The sequence below is a fragment of the Mirounga leonina genome, unplaced genomic scaffold, assembly GCF_011800145.1.
Source record: "Mirounga leonina isolate KUSES-001 unplaced genomic scaffold, KU_Mleo_1.0 Mir_53, whole genome shotgun sequence".
Lineage (NCBI taxonomy): Eukaryota > Metazoa > Chordata > Mammalia > Carnivora > Phocidae > Mirounga > Mirounga leonina.
The window spans coordinates 58,399,941-58,415,612 of NW_023270807.1; the positions used below are offsets into that span (position 1 = coordinate 58,399,941).

Below are 15,672 nucleotides of genomic sequence, written 5' to 3' on the forward strand. Positions count from 1 at the left end.
GATCCCTTTCCATTTTTAAGATCAAAGTTTACTACATACATTTTATGAAACTTCCTTAATTTAGCTAAGAAAAAAATTACAAGACTATTTTAGAATGATTAAAATGTAGTTTGGACAGTGGTGGTAAGGAAGTAAAATTACAAGCTTGAAATTGTCTGCAGACCTTGGATAGTATAAGAAGTTATAAAACCAAATAGTCATTGCTCTTTACAAATGTTAATGATACTAGATGCTTGTTAAATGTCATCAGGTTTAAATTTTAAATTGAAGCAAATGAATACCTTATAAATGAATCATTTATGTATAATATAACAATTTTCACTTCGATTTTTTAAAAAAATATTTTATAAAACATGATCATCTAAATAAGCACGTAAATATATTTCATTCCATAACATTGATAGAGAATTCTTTTATTTTTTAATCATCTTCCAATTATAAGATTCCGTTTCCTTCATCCTCACTAACCAAAAGTTAGCTAATTAAAAATAAGCCTCCAAAAATCTCTATTATTTTTCACCATCATAATAAATGCTTCCATGAAATTTTCTTAAATAATAAAAAATATATATATATATTTGAAGCCATTTAGGGTGAATATAATATCAACCAACTATTTTCAGAGGAAAAACATGCAAACCTTTTGAAGTTAGAACGTGAGAATATCGCTTCTTTATTCTACTTGGAGGTGTTTGACTATGGCTTGGCTTCTCGCCTGGCAGACGGCCTGGCATCCCTGTACCAGCTGTGGAGCAGACACAAGGGCTGGACTCTTTAGAAGAGCTGCTTACAATGTTCTTGGGTCAGATCTAAATAAAGCAAAACAGAAGTTGAAGGAACAAAGCATAGCATTCCCCTTCATTAAGAACCTGGTTTTCTGTTTAGGCTTGTCCTCTATTTTTCATCTTTAATTTTCTCTGTCAGTATTGGAGTTCCTTTTCTAAATTCCAGTGTTGGTTTTATAGTGTAAATTATTATAATTGTCTGCAAATTTGTAATCGAAGTACTCACTAGATATTTATAATGGAAGCGATCTTCATCACCACTGTAAAAGATATACTTCCTCTTAACTTTCCAATAAAAGTTTCAGGAGGATTCAGGGAAAAAAATCAACCTAAAAGCAACAAAACCATAGTGATACACAAACTAAAGTTAAAAGGAGACATATGCCATAATTTCAGGAGAACATCCATCAAATAGAGCTTATGGGGACAGATTGCTGATCATTTTCTAAAATAGCATGTTTGTGGACCCTACTTAGGAGTTCAAATGATGTGATTTTATGTTTTTATGCCAAAATTATAGGAAAATAGTTTATTTTACTTTTCCCTTACCTTGAGTCACTTTGTGGAAATATTTCTATATTTAAGAGATCTATAATTATCTTTAGTAGTTTAGAAATTTAAGCATACATCTTATAGATAGCTAAATTTCATCTCCCTTTACTAATTTTTAATTGCTTTTGTCTGTTTTATTTTTATTTGCATTTGGTGAGAACTTCATTCTCTGAGACTGTTTTCCTTATTTTAATGGTATTTTTTCTTATTATTACATGATAATAGATTTATTCTCAAGAAGACTTTACATACCTCATTTTCAAATTAATTATTTTTCAGGAATTACTGAATACATTGGTTGTCTATACAGGTTATCATTAATTTTTCTAGTTGTACTTACTATTCTGATGAATGTATTAATCAATTTCTGAATGGTAATCATAGTTGTATTCCAGAGATAAACTATATTATTGGTGATGACTGAAACATATTTCAGTGGATAGCTCTGTTTTATTTGCTATATTGCTTTCACGTACTATTTGGTAGTGACTGCTCCATAGTTAGGGCATCTAACCATCTTGTTAGCTTGTTATGTCAGTGTTATGCTAACTTCACTTAGGAAGACTGGAACTGATTTCTCAGCATTTGCTATGCTCTAAAGCAGCCTGCATATCATGAGATCATTTGTTTCATATTAGGTTAAAAATAAAAATTCCACACTATTTAGATATTTTCTGGAAAGATTTCTGAAATGTTAGAATTTCTTTTATAGCTATTGACGTATTCATTTTATTACTTTTTTTTGAATCAGTGATATATTGTAGATTGATATATATCAAGGTATTCACATTTATCAACATATTTTCACATAATGTCATCATACCAGTTTTATAATCTCTACTGAGTCCCTTTCTCATGTGAAATTCTGTGTTTTTTGTGTTTTTTTTTAAGATTTTATTTATTTATTTGACCGAGACACAGTGAGAGAGGGGAATACAAGCAGGGGAAGTGGGAGAGGGAGAAGCAGGTTTCCTGCTGAGCAGGGAGCCCGATGTGGGGCTTGATCCCAGGACCCTGGGATCATGACCTGAGTTGAAGGCAGACGCTTAACGACTGAGCCACCCAGGCGCCCCGAAATTCTGTGTTTTTAAATTTTTTTTTTCCTTAGAGTTGGTTAATTAAGAGAGCTTATTTTATTACTGTTGCTTTTACTAAAAGATGTCTATAATTTAGTCGTTTCCTTTCTTTCCTATTTACTGCTTCACTTTTTTCTATTTCCTTATTTTCCTCCTGCTTTTCTTGTGTTTCTTAGTTGTCAATTTTCTAGCTTTTTATTATTTAAAGGTTCCATTTATTTATTTTATTTTTAATTATTTAATGATAAATTCATATAAGGGCTAATTTTTCTCTGAAAAGTGCTTTGAAGATTCTTCTCCTTTTCCTCCTCCTCCTTTCTTCTTTTTTGTTAAATGAAAGTAGCATAGCTTTATGGTTAGCAGAGTGCTATGGAGTCAGGCAGAACCTTCATCCCTCAAACTGCACCAGGCTTTGAAATTCAGGTAATAGTCATTAGATAATGCATTTAAATAATATGTTTTCTGAAAATTCTTTTTAAATTCTACACAGTTCTTTACCTGTATTGAGAGAAACTTAGATTTAACTTAGTTTTACTAAATGCAGTGTTTATGGTCTTTTTAAGTATCACCCTTGCCATTTTTAGGGCTATTATTTGATTGGTGTCAGAAAGTACTTTTTCCTCTTTTTTAATGAAGAGTACATGTTTGCTAATTTTCATTCCTTTCATAAGTTACATGGCAAAATGGCTAGAACATAAAATTCTTAAGTTTTTCAAGATTTTTTTCTTGAAAACACTTTTGATATTTTTTTCATTGGTATAATTCTCCTTTTCTGGTTAGCCAGTTTTATTTTCCACTATTTAATGCTTAAGAAACTGTTTCTTCCTTTATCTTTGTGATTGATTTTTATAGATTTATTTTGGCCAGGGTGGGCCTAGGTAAAAAAAATTATTTTAGGGGCCCCTGGGTGGCTCAGTTGGTTGTCTGCCTTCAGCTGGGATGGAGCCCCACATCGGATTCCCTGCTCAGCGGGGAGCCTGCTTCTCCCTCTCCCTCTGTGCCTCCCCCTGCTTGTGCTCTCTCTCTCTCTCTCTCTCTCTCTCTCTCACTTTCAAATAAATAAATAAAACATTTAAATTTTTTTAAATCAATTTGCAGCTTTCTATGAAAATATCACTAGTTCATCTTCAAATGTTCTTACCACGCTTTAAAAAACTTCTGTTAGTATAGGCAGAGGTATCAGATTACCTAGGAGTTTCTTCTATGTCTTTGGAGGCATATTTTGAAGTCATGTGTTCTGCTGCAAACCGATCTCCTTCTGCGTTAGGCCTCTTACCCAGCTGTCATCCTGGGACTTCCTTTCACCATCATCCTGAAAATTCTATTTGCCTTTCTTCTTTATTGGAACCCCACTTCCTGGATCCTAGGATTTTTATTTTTTAATTATTTTTTAATTTTGTTAGAGTATGTGCTGTAATAACATCCTGAGAAAGGTCACATGAGAGACACACATTTTAGCCCTTGTATATTGAAAAACATTGCCTCCTGTGGATAGAATTACAGGTTGAATTCTGTGGGTGACATTACTCCATTTGTCTTCTCCTGTTGCAATCATGCAGATGTGCATGGTCATTCTGATCCCTTCCGGATCCTTTGTACTTTTCTCTCCTATGGACAATTTTAGGATCATCTCTTTATTCGTGAAGCTTGGAAATTTCACGAATGATATGCTCTGGTGTGTGGAACTTTTTTAAATTAATCTTTTTGAACATTGTCTAGAGTTTAGATCCAGGCTATCCAATTATAGTAGCTAAGAGTCACACATGGATGTTGAACATTTGAAATTTAGCTAGGTTGGATAAAAATGTGTGGTTAGTACAAAATATACACTGGCTTTCAAAGATTTGATATTAAAAAAAGAAGGAAAAGATCTCAATTTTATATTGATTGTATGTTGAAATGTAATATTTTAGATATATTAGGGTAAATAAAATATACCATTAAAATTAACTTTACCTGTTACTTTAACTTTTTTTTTTAATGTGGCTACTAGAAAATTTTAAATTACATGTGTGACTCCTATTTGTGGCTTCCATTATGTTTCTATTCAACAGTGCTGGTCCAGAATCTTTCTAGGATCATTCAATCTGGAAACACATGTTCTTCAGTTCTCAGATATTTTTAAATATTATTTATTTAATAATTTCCTCTTTGCCTTTTTCTCATTGTCTCTCTCCATCCGGATGTGGTTTAACTGAGTACTACACTTTTCAGCACCACATAAATGACAGTTTCTGGTTTTTTTTCATTTTATTTTTATTTATTTTAAGATTTTTTATTTATTTGTCAGAGACAGAGAGCACAAGCAGGGGGAGTGGCAAAGCAGAGGGAGAAACAGGACCCCCTGATGAGCAGGGAACCAGATGTGGGACCCTATCCCAGGACCCTGGGATCATGACCTGAGCTGAAGGCAGAGACACTTAACTGACTGAGCTCCCTTGTTTTTTTGTTTTAAATGTTGATGCGTAGGTCCTATACCCAAACATTCTATTTTAATTGATGAACTCCTTAAACATTAGTATTGTCTGAAATCTCCCCAGATGATAATGATCTTCTAATTTTATCATGTAATTTCATCTTGTTTTTTTTTTAAATTCTATTTTCTGAAAGACTTCCTCGACTTTAGCCCATCAATTGTTGATACATATAAAAATTTTATATATTGTAAAATGTAAATTTTAATTAAATGTTTATTTATTTATTTATTTATTTATTTATTTATTTATTTATTTATTTAGAGCATGAGCAGAGCAGAGGGAGAGGGAGAGAGAGAATCTTAAGCAGGCTCCACACCCAGTGCAGAGCTCTTGTGGGGCTTGATCTCACAACCCTGAGATCATGATCTGAGCCAAAACCAAGTCTGATGCTTAACCAATTGAGCCACCCAGGGACCCCTGTTTATATTTTTAAGACAATTTTTTTAGAGCAGTTTTAGGTTCCTAGCAAAATTGAGAGGAAGGTACAGAGATTTCCTTTATACTTCCTGCCCCCACACATGCACAGCCTCTCCCATTATCAGCATCCCCCACCAGAGTGGTATATTTGTTCCAATTGATGAACCCTCACTGACACATCATAATCACCCAAGTACATAGTATAAATTTTAATTCTTTCTTGGTGTTGCACATTCTGTGGATTTGGACAAAAGTAAAATGACATGTATCCACCATTATGAGTATCATATAGAGTATTGTCACTGCCCTGAAAATAAGTGCTTTGCCTGTTAACCCCTTTACCCAACTCCTGGCAATCATTGATCTTTTTATTGTCCCCATAGTTTTGTCTTTTCCGGAATGTCATATAAGTGGAATCATGCAATATGTGGTCTTTTTAGATTGGCTTCCTTCACTTACTAATATTCATTTAAGAATCTTCCATGTCTTTTCATAGCTTGGTAGCTCATTTGTTTTTAGTGCACTTTATTTATGTTCACCTCTATTTTTAATTTTGAGGAACTTTTATACATTCTGATTTTTTAGTAGCATTGATTCATTATATTTCCTTTTTTTGAAGTTTTTTTCTATTCCTTGTTTCTTTATTTTGTTTTTATTTTTCTGTTTTATTTCTATCTTGATGTTAGAGGCTCCACTCAAATTTTCTCAAATGTCTATTCACACTTTAGAGTAAGGCACTATAATGGGAATGTTTTGGGAGGGAATCTGGCCTTCCATCTGGAGGGTCTGACAGATACCTAAATCTATGTATCTATTCTCTATGTTGCATAATTTCTGAAAGGAATCCTGCAGATTGGCAGCTAGTATTCTCAATCAAGAAGGGAAAACAGGCTAGAGAACTTACTTTTGACTGGTGCAAACTTCTTGGTTTTCTATTGTCTTATATTTAATGTCAATTCTTTCAAAATGATAGGTGGAGTTTCTTCATCAATTGCGTTATAACTCTGTACATATATATTTTTAAAGATTTTATTTATTTATTGGGGAACAAGAGAGAGAGAGAAACAGCATGAGAGGGGAGAGGGTCAGAGGGAGAAGCAGGCTCCCTGCTGAGCTGGGAGCCCAATGCAGGACGTGATCCTAGGACTCCGGGATCATGACCTGAGCCAAAGGCAGTCGTTTAACCAACTGAGCCACCCAGGTGCCCCAACTCTGTCTATTTTCAAGAAATAAAATCAAAAAGGTTATGAATTCTAGTTGGATGAGTAGACCAACTTGACTACCCTTCCCTGCCATTGTCAATACACTATGACAATGATGGAACAGTGGTGCCACCTACATCTAACAAGAAAGCAGACTGAATTTTGTATCTATAGTTTTCCATTGCAAGAGGCCATTCTTCTTTTTCAAATAGAATTCATTACAACATTTGGCCCTCCTTTTTCATTCTGCTTGACAACTTATTTCTTAAGAGCCCTAATATAACAAGCTTTATCTCCTAAGTACAACGAAGCCATTTTTTGATGACATGGTTATGCCTTTTTTCCAGTGTTTTTACAATATTCCTACACTACCGGTTAACCTCCACACATAATTGTCTGTACATATGTGATTCCATGCCCTCAACTTTTGGCAAGACTCTTATTCTTTTTTTTTATTAACATATAATATATTATTTGTTTCAGGGGTACAGGTCTGTGATTCATTCTCTTAAAAAATTCACAGCACTCACCATAGCACATAACCTCCCCAAAGTCCATCAGCCAGCCATCCCATCCCTCCCACCCCCCACCACTCCAGCAACCCTAGTTTGTTTCCTGAGATTAAGAGTCTTTTATGGTTTGTCTCCCTCTCTGGTTTCATCTTGTTTCATTTTTCCCTCCCTTCCCTTATGAGCCTCTAAGACTCTGTTATTTTTACTGTTCACTGTTGTGAGGTTTTATATTTGCCCATAGCCTCAGAACTACTTTAGTAAGGAATTAGGAGAGGTGGAGCTAATGCTTGCTTTTCACAAGTCTTTGAGCTTTATAAATAACTGCACGTAGTCCACTACAGATAGAGAGCAAAGAATGTGGAAGAGAAATTATGAATGAGGGTGAGCAGACAGACAACAGAATTGAAGAGTGGAAGTTTTATAGGTCTTATGAAGAAATTTAGATTTTAATCTATTCAGAATGGGGCAATTTTGAAAGATTTTAAGTACATAAACAATATGATCAAGTCAGGACTTTAAAAAATCTCTCTTAGAATTGGAGATAGAATTGTAGTCTATGAGATAGGATTTGGTGAGACCAACCAAGAGAATATTACAAGAGTGAGAGCTGTTAAGGTCCAAACTATGGCGATATCTGAAGGGTTGGAAGGGAAGGACATCAGATTCAAAAGATATATGGGGTGGAGAATGGGGGCTATATAGTAACAGTTTACAAATTGAAGTTTAAAAAGAGATCAGAGTTTAGGAAGATTTTTATTTTCCTGATAAACATTGCTGGAAACATAATCGACATAAAAAAGCAGAATTGGGGTAATAAAAGATGAACATATTACATTTAAATTTCCTATGGTGTATTTATCTGGTTGGCAGTTAGACATATAGTTCCATAGCTGAAGAGAACGATCTGGACTGGAGATGAGATTTGGAGTTACCAAAATAGATCATGGTTGGCATCATGAATATAGGTGATATTGTTCACTTAGAGAGCACATGTGAATTATCAGTGACTCTACACCACTGCACATTTCTTTCTTTCCTGATATTTCTATGGATTATCTCCTAAAACTTGCTGTATTCTTTCTGGCTAAATAGCTATACATTCAGAGCTTCCCGGGAAGATAAGAGTCTGGGATAGAAAAAAAAAATACACTGTCTTTTGAGTCAGGCTCAAGAGTCCTTTATCCATATTGATAAAGGGACAATCATGAGACTTTCAAGACCCATAGACCTAAATTATATCAGGTACCCCCAACCTAATTTTACTTTCTGATCAATATCTGATTATCAGGTTCTGATCTTTACATTTTCAATCACAACTTGATTACTTGACATTGATTCCTAATTGCTTCTCTTTATTTGAGATTTAACTGGTATTTTAATGACAGACTATATCCTAACCCCACCACAATGACTCAAAAAGGAAGGTACAGACCTCTTCTCCTGGTAGAAAATGTATACGAGTTTTGCTTTACTAGCATCACTAAAGTGATTTCCCCTAGAAATCCAGAATAACAGATGAGTCCCCAGGTCCTTATCCATTCATCAGTCAATGTATTTCATTAAGTGCATTCTAATAAGACATTCATGCCATTAATTTATGTCATTAATCAGATGCCTAAACAAAAGTGAGTATTGAGTCCTATAAATTGTATGTCCTGAGCTCTCTTAGCTTTGGTTCTATGCAGTAATAGTTAAAAAAAATAAACTCATGAATTTGTTTTCACTATCTTGTTTGAATAAACCAGTATTGGACAAACAAACAAAATGTTTTTTACCACTTCATTTGAGAACTAATAGAAAAGAAATGTCTTTGCCACATGGCTGTTTGGACATTTCCTATTATATGCAGAATATTTTATACTTCATTCAAATGTGACTAGAATCACTGACCATAAAATATTTGCTTATAATATGTCACAGCTTTGCGTTCTTCAAAAAAAATCAAATTTATATCTTGCCTTTTGAACATCTAATTTTGCAATTTTTGGCAAATATGATACTCTCTGACATTACAAACAAAATACTACTTCCATAATACAGTGAGCACTTTCTATGCTCTATAGCAATATTCATCATTTGGTTACATCAGAATTTCATAGTATGCTCCACTGTTCTGATAGGTATGTGATGAGGGACACACTACAACTATTGTGTGGTTAAATAGTTTTTGGAAAATATTGTGTTAAGGTAAATTCATTGGGTTTCTTTATCACTGAGTCTTCAGTAAGTTCATATGTATTGTGGATATCTTAAAGGAATGAAAATATGTAATTTTCCAAATATTTTTAATTGAACAATGTTTTGTTGAAAACAAAACTTGTGGGATAATTTCCCAGAAGAATATACTGTGGACAACATTAGGTTAGGCCATATTAACTTTGAAGTCTATTGATAAATATGATGAAATTTACTTACATATGCAAATCCATGAATTGTTTAACCTACTAATGAACAGCAGATGAGCAGACTGTTTCTAAAATGAGTTCGTATTTGGTATCTGAATTGAATACCTAATTGAGAAAGAGTTTTTCTGCAGGTTGAAGGGACAAATGGCAGTCAGAAAGTCTAGGTTTGAATCTTGAGTCTGCCACTTAGTAGATGATTTGCCTTGGGCAAATTACCATAACTTTATAATATGGGTAATAATATGCAACTTGAAGTATTATAAATAAAAACTTGAAAAATATATAACATAGTTCCTGGTACAAAATTATCAGCAAATGATAATATTAAATGGGTACAAAGTAATCTAAAAATTAAAAAGCAATGAATGGTGCTCACATTTACTATTTTCCCCCAAGGCTTTATAACATCTTCCTCTTATGAACCATCATTCTTCTTCAGGCCATGCACCAGTAAGATTCTTCTCTACAACTTTTCTCACTTCATTTCTCTTGCCTGAACAACTCTTACTTCTCCCCATTTATCTAATGTATACTCATTCTACAACCCATTTCTCGGGTGGCCTTTTCTCTAGGATGATTTATCTAACTTCCTTGGGACATCTTGACTTTCCTTTTGCTCACATCTAATGGTCCTTTTACCTATATAATTTATTTCTTAGGCACTTACATGAAAACTTGTATCATTAGTTTGCATTTTTTGTGCAAGTTCTCTATTTTCAACTAGATTAAAAGGTGGTTAGGAGAAGCAATTCTGTTTTATAGTAGGTATATTCTTTTAATGATAGGTACTCAATAAACATTTGTTGATTTTACTGATTACAAAAGGGCAGCAGCTGAAAGCTCACCATCCATTATGTAAAAAAGAATTTTCAGCAGACACATGCTGCTAACTACCACTGACCATTAATGGATAATTCTCATTGCACAAGGACTTTCTCATATTTCCACTCTTTTTGGAGAAATGTAAAAGAGCTTGAGGATAGGTAATGTTGGATCCTTTCTAAGACAAAGAGCCTTCAAACTCAAATTGTTGCACTAAATTATAAGAAACAGAATCCTAATGATTGACTACACTTTGCAATCATGTGACAAATCATGTCCTCCTTCTTTTGGCTTGCTTTCTCACTCTCTCAAGCATGCATTCAGATTTATCCAATATCTAAACAGTGAGAAAATACCTAAAGGGAGAATATTGGAGAAGGAAATTCTAAACCTCATTTCCTACACCAAAATTGATTTTTAGGCAAATGCTTAAAAATAATCTTAGGAAAGAGAATGTCATTCTAAGCAGGATATGAATTCAAGCACTGCTGATCCACAGTGATTACATCTAGATGGCTTTCTCAGACTTTTATAGGAATAAAGTTTATTTCTTAACTTAGATCCTCATGATATTATCACCCCCTATCTTTTTTTTGTTCCACGCTTTCTTATCACTTAAATCATACAGAGCTGTTCATTCTTTCCAACATCCATATGAATCATTTTCTCTCTCCAAAATATTTTCATTTACTCTTTGTTTAATTCAGTAGTTCTCATTGCTGACTGCATGTGGGACTGACTCCATAATTTCTGCCCCCAGTATAAAATGAAAATGAGGATCTCTTGTTAAAAAGTTAAGAATTTCAAAAGGATACCAGCAGAGTACTAAACCTAGCAAAGTTTCCGTCATACTGTTGGGCCCTCTCTTCTCCATTGTATATTCTTTCCTCCTTTGTCATAAATTAATAGACTATATATGCAGGAGTTTATTTTTGAACTCTATTCTGTTCTAGTGACCTGTGTGTGGGGTTTTATGCTAATATCATACTGTTTTAATTACTATAGCTTTGTAGTATAGTTTTAAATCAGGGAGTGTGATACCTCTGGCCTTGTTCTTCTTTCTCAAGATTATGTGGCTATTTGGGTGATTTGTGGTTCCACACAAATTTTAGAAATATTTATTCTACTTCTGTGAGAAGTGTCATGGGAATTTTAATGGAGATTACACTGAATCCATGGATTGCTTTGGGGAGTATAAACATTTTAACAACATTAATTCTTTCAGTCCATGAGCACAGAATGTCTTTCTATTTATTTGTGTCTTCTTTAGCTTCTTTCATAAATGTTTTTAGTTTTCACTGTTTAGGCAAGCAGTTTAGAATTATGCCCTATCCCTCCTTTCCTGCTTGTACAGAGCCTGAAGTCCAGCCAGAGGTAGGTGCTTAAGGTCTTCCCAGGTCTTTTCTGAGCATACTTCCTGCCATAGGCCTGTGCATGGGCTTCTAGAATCCCTTGAATATGTGAAGCATTTTATAGCCCTAATTGTATTTCTTCCCCAGCATCTTCTGTCCAGGCATTTTGCTCTGTTTCTTGTCTCTGCTGTATCTTGCACAGGAGGAAGTGGCCAATATATTTGCCTCTAAATGTTTATGAAAACACCACCTGGGAAGCGGCTTCCTCCTGAGGAAGTTCCTATGTAGGGGAAACAAAGGCAAGCCCTTGAGTCAGTCTCCTCGGGGAGCCATTACACAGCTCAAAACACAGAATTACCTTCTTTGAGAATTAGGCCCATACTGTTCCCCCAATACCCATGATCTGCACCAGGAATGCAGGCTGCCATCTTCAAAGCTGTTACCGAACTGGGGGTGGAGGATAGTCCTAACAGAGTAAATTGATATGCCACCAGAGCTCTCTGATCAAAATTCTAGTTTTTCTCTTTACAAAGCATCTCCCTGGTTGTTGTAAGTTTTTTTGATTTTTTTTTTAATTAGATTCCAGAGTTCCTAAAAAGTGCATTCCTAAAAACTCTAACAGTTTTACCAGCCTCTTCACTGCTTCTAGGTTTGCTTTTGCTCTACAGTGGCGGCTGGGTGGTTGCAACTTTTGCAAAGACAAAAATATCCACTATCTAGTTTTTAAGAGAAAATTTGCTGACCTCTATTCTAGAGGTCTATTTATACAGAATTCACATAAAAATATTTGTTTAATGAATGCATGGATGGATAAATCGGTGGATGAAATATTAGGTGGAAAACAAAAATATTTTATATTTATATTTTATCATGAAGTTATCAAATGTAGATATTTACAAAATTTTACCTGTTGCTCACTAAGCATCAGATAAGCTTAGAATTGTACTCTTAAGAGGATGGTAATTCATTGATGCTTTTTAGAGTTGCTGTTTTTACCTATATGTCACTACTCCATACAGAAATGGTGGTGGCTACTTAAAATTAAAACATGCCAATTGGAAATATGTATTAGTATTGGGGAAGCATTCTGATTGTTATCATAAGCTTGTTTCTTTTGTTTCTAGATCACATCAACATTATGTATTCTTAATCTACCCAGAAGTATTGCCAATTAGAGCAATAGATTGCCATGGTCAGATAGATACAGTGAGTTGATGACTTACTTGTTTGTTGAAGAACTACCCATCTTAGTATTGCCGTCCATGGTAATGTCCTTTCACCCTTAATCTTCCTTTTAAAGGTATAATTCTCCACTTTGCATTCTCTTAAGTATGCCAGGGCAAGATGTTGAGGTCTGTTTTTTTCTCCCTCATGTTAATGTGTAAGTTCTGTAGTTTTACAGGGCTGACTCACCTTCCTCAGGAGCCAATGTCAGCAGCACCATTGCCCCTGCCCTTCATGCTGCCCATTCATTAGCCTTCCACTTCCAATCAACTTCATAGCACCCACCTTGATCTCCTTGAAAACCGAGCTGCTCTATTATAGTAGTATTTATGATTTAATGCTTGCAGTGTGAAGGCAGTGATAGGATACACAGAGTGTGTATACAAGACTAAGAAGACTGAGGGAGATAAATGATTGTCAGGAATACATGAACTGCTCAGTTTTGAACTTAATCTCCATAATTTCATTTTAATCTGATGTTATTATTGTAACCATGGTGCCTTTTTCATTTGACCTATAGGAATGCTATTTTTTTTTTTAAAAAGGTGTGTGTGTGTGTGAGAGAGAGAGAGAGAGACAGAGAGACAGAGAGCAAACCCTATTTTAAGGAAAAATTAATAACCATGAAAAATATCTTTTAAATGCTTTGATACTGTTCTTAGTTGAGAATATTGTTACCCATAGCAACTGGAGTTTTAGCTGGTTGCCATTTAAAAGTTTTCTTGTCATAAGGGTAAATTCAGAACCAGACTAAGGCTAACTGAATTTTCATTTCTTTTTTTTTTTTTAAAGATTTTATTTATTTATTTGACAGAGAGAGACACAGCGAGAGAGGGAACACCAGCAGGGGGAGGGGGAGAAGGAGAAGTAGGCTCCCCGCAGAGCAGGGAGCCCGATGTGGGACTTGATCCCAGGACCCTGGGATCATGACCTGAGCCGAAGGCAGTCGCTTAACCGACTGAGCCACCCAGGTGCCCTGAATATTCATTTCTGTTTTCCCAAATAAATTATTTGAGGGTCACCATGTCATAGGTCCTACTCTAAAATAAGGCATAGTAGTATGTCTCAAAAATGTACACTATGGCAATATTTCCCCTCTGGTAATTAAGGAAGAAAAGTAGCCATGTGAATAATACAGAATGCTATAAAATAGATAAAAATCTCAAATTCACTACTAGATTGGGAGTTCCAGAAGGGCAGAAAATTTTCTGTATTGCTTTGTTTTTCATTGTTGTATATCTGATACCTAAAATGGTAGGTACATAATAGTTCAATACATGTTTAAATAAATAAATAAATTAGTTAGGTTAGCCTTATCCTTGAAATGGCAAGGGATATATTTTATACATCTCTAAAATTAAATTACATTTTTATGACCCTAACTTTTGAATATCATGAGTAGGGCAGTGAAAGTTCAGGGGTTAACATATGAAAAAATAATTTAGCTCTAGGTAAGGGCTGGAGGATATGTGAGTTAGAGCTTAAAAATTATAAAGTTTTATTATATTTAAATAAAACATTTTGTTCCCCTCAACCTTAAAACATATTTTACTTTTTTAGAACTTCATTTTGGTTGTATTCTTTGCCAACTCCCAGTCTAATGCAGATAAAAATACATGAGTTATTGGGTTCCTTAAAACTGGGGTTGATAGTGGAAATGCTGACAAATCCTTATTACAGCTGCCAGTGGAATGAAGTGCCTTTACTTCTAGCAAATGCTGATGTGGAGATTTAAGACTATATGAGAAATCAGTAAAGTTGCCCAGGAGAGTTTTATCATATTATTCATTGAACTCAGTATGTGGTACAGTAATTGCTTCTGGTACCATTTTTCTTTTCCTACATGAGGTTATTATTTATCCTCATGCTCTGTGAAACAGAGAAAGAGAGTCTAAAGGAGAGTCATAACTCGATGTAAACTATTTTGTGACATAGTGTTGCTGGACATAGGAAACACAACTGGAAAATGGTGTCTTACTTATCAGAATTAAATATAGGAAGAATGATATTTTACATTGTGGAGATCCATAAATACTAGAAAGGTGCACTCAGATCACATTTTTTTTCTAGTGATATTAAAAGCTGTTTAAAATATATACCTAAATAGACTTTAATCTCACAGGGATCAACACATTTATTTGCCCATGAGAGAAGTTTTCTTATTAGCTTATAGGTGATGAGATTCAAGTTAATAGGTAGGATGGTTACTAGGAAAAGCTGAATTAATGAGATTTAAACAGCTTAATAATTTTTAAAAATTTTTTTGCTCTGCTTTTGTACCTTTTGCACAAAATCCCTCACATGCCTCAAATATACTTCAGTAATCACTAACTTCCATCATATTTTTCCTGATGTTCATGTGAGTTTGTGTAAAAAATATACTGTAAATATTTTGGAACAAAAATTTTAAATAGAGACAATGATGACTTGATAGTGCAAATGAGGGGAAAAGCATTTTTTAGAACTCATATATTACTACCTAAATCTGTTGGGTTTAAAATAGGCTACTTTCACAAATTCTTGAAGCACTTTTATGTTAAAAATGTGTTCTTACTTGGAAAGGAGATCATTTATGATGTAGAAAATGAATTTTTTGGATTATATATTTACTTATTTTCAGCAATGTTGTTTTGACTGCATTGTTCAATTAGTAAATGAATTACCATTCTGCATGCATTACATTAACCTAGTGGCTAATCTCAGTTGATTGAAAAAATAATAAAGTCATACAATATATATTAAGTTATCTAACGAGGTATGTGCAATTATGCATTCACATGGAGTTTGGTAATGATCACTAGAAGCCATTTAATGTGGAAAATATAGTGTGGAGGTAAATAGCCCAATA

General features: G+C 34.2%; 1 protein-coding gene across 1 annotated transcript in view; it reads left to right on the forward strand.

The window, feature by feature from the left end:
* GRIK2 (glutamate ionotropic receptor kainate type subunit 2) overlaps nucleotides 1-15,672 on the forward strand; it is a 668,139-nt gene that overhangs the window by 430,229 nt on the left and 222,238 nt on the right. The gene's annotated exons all lie outside the window — the stretch shown is intronic.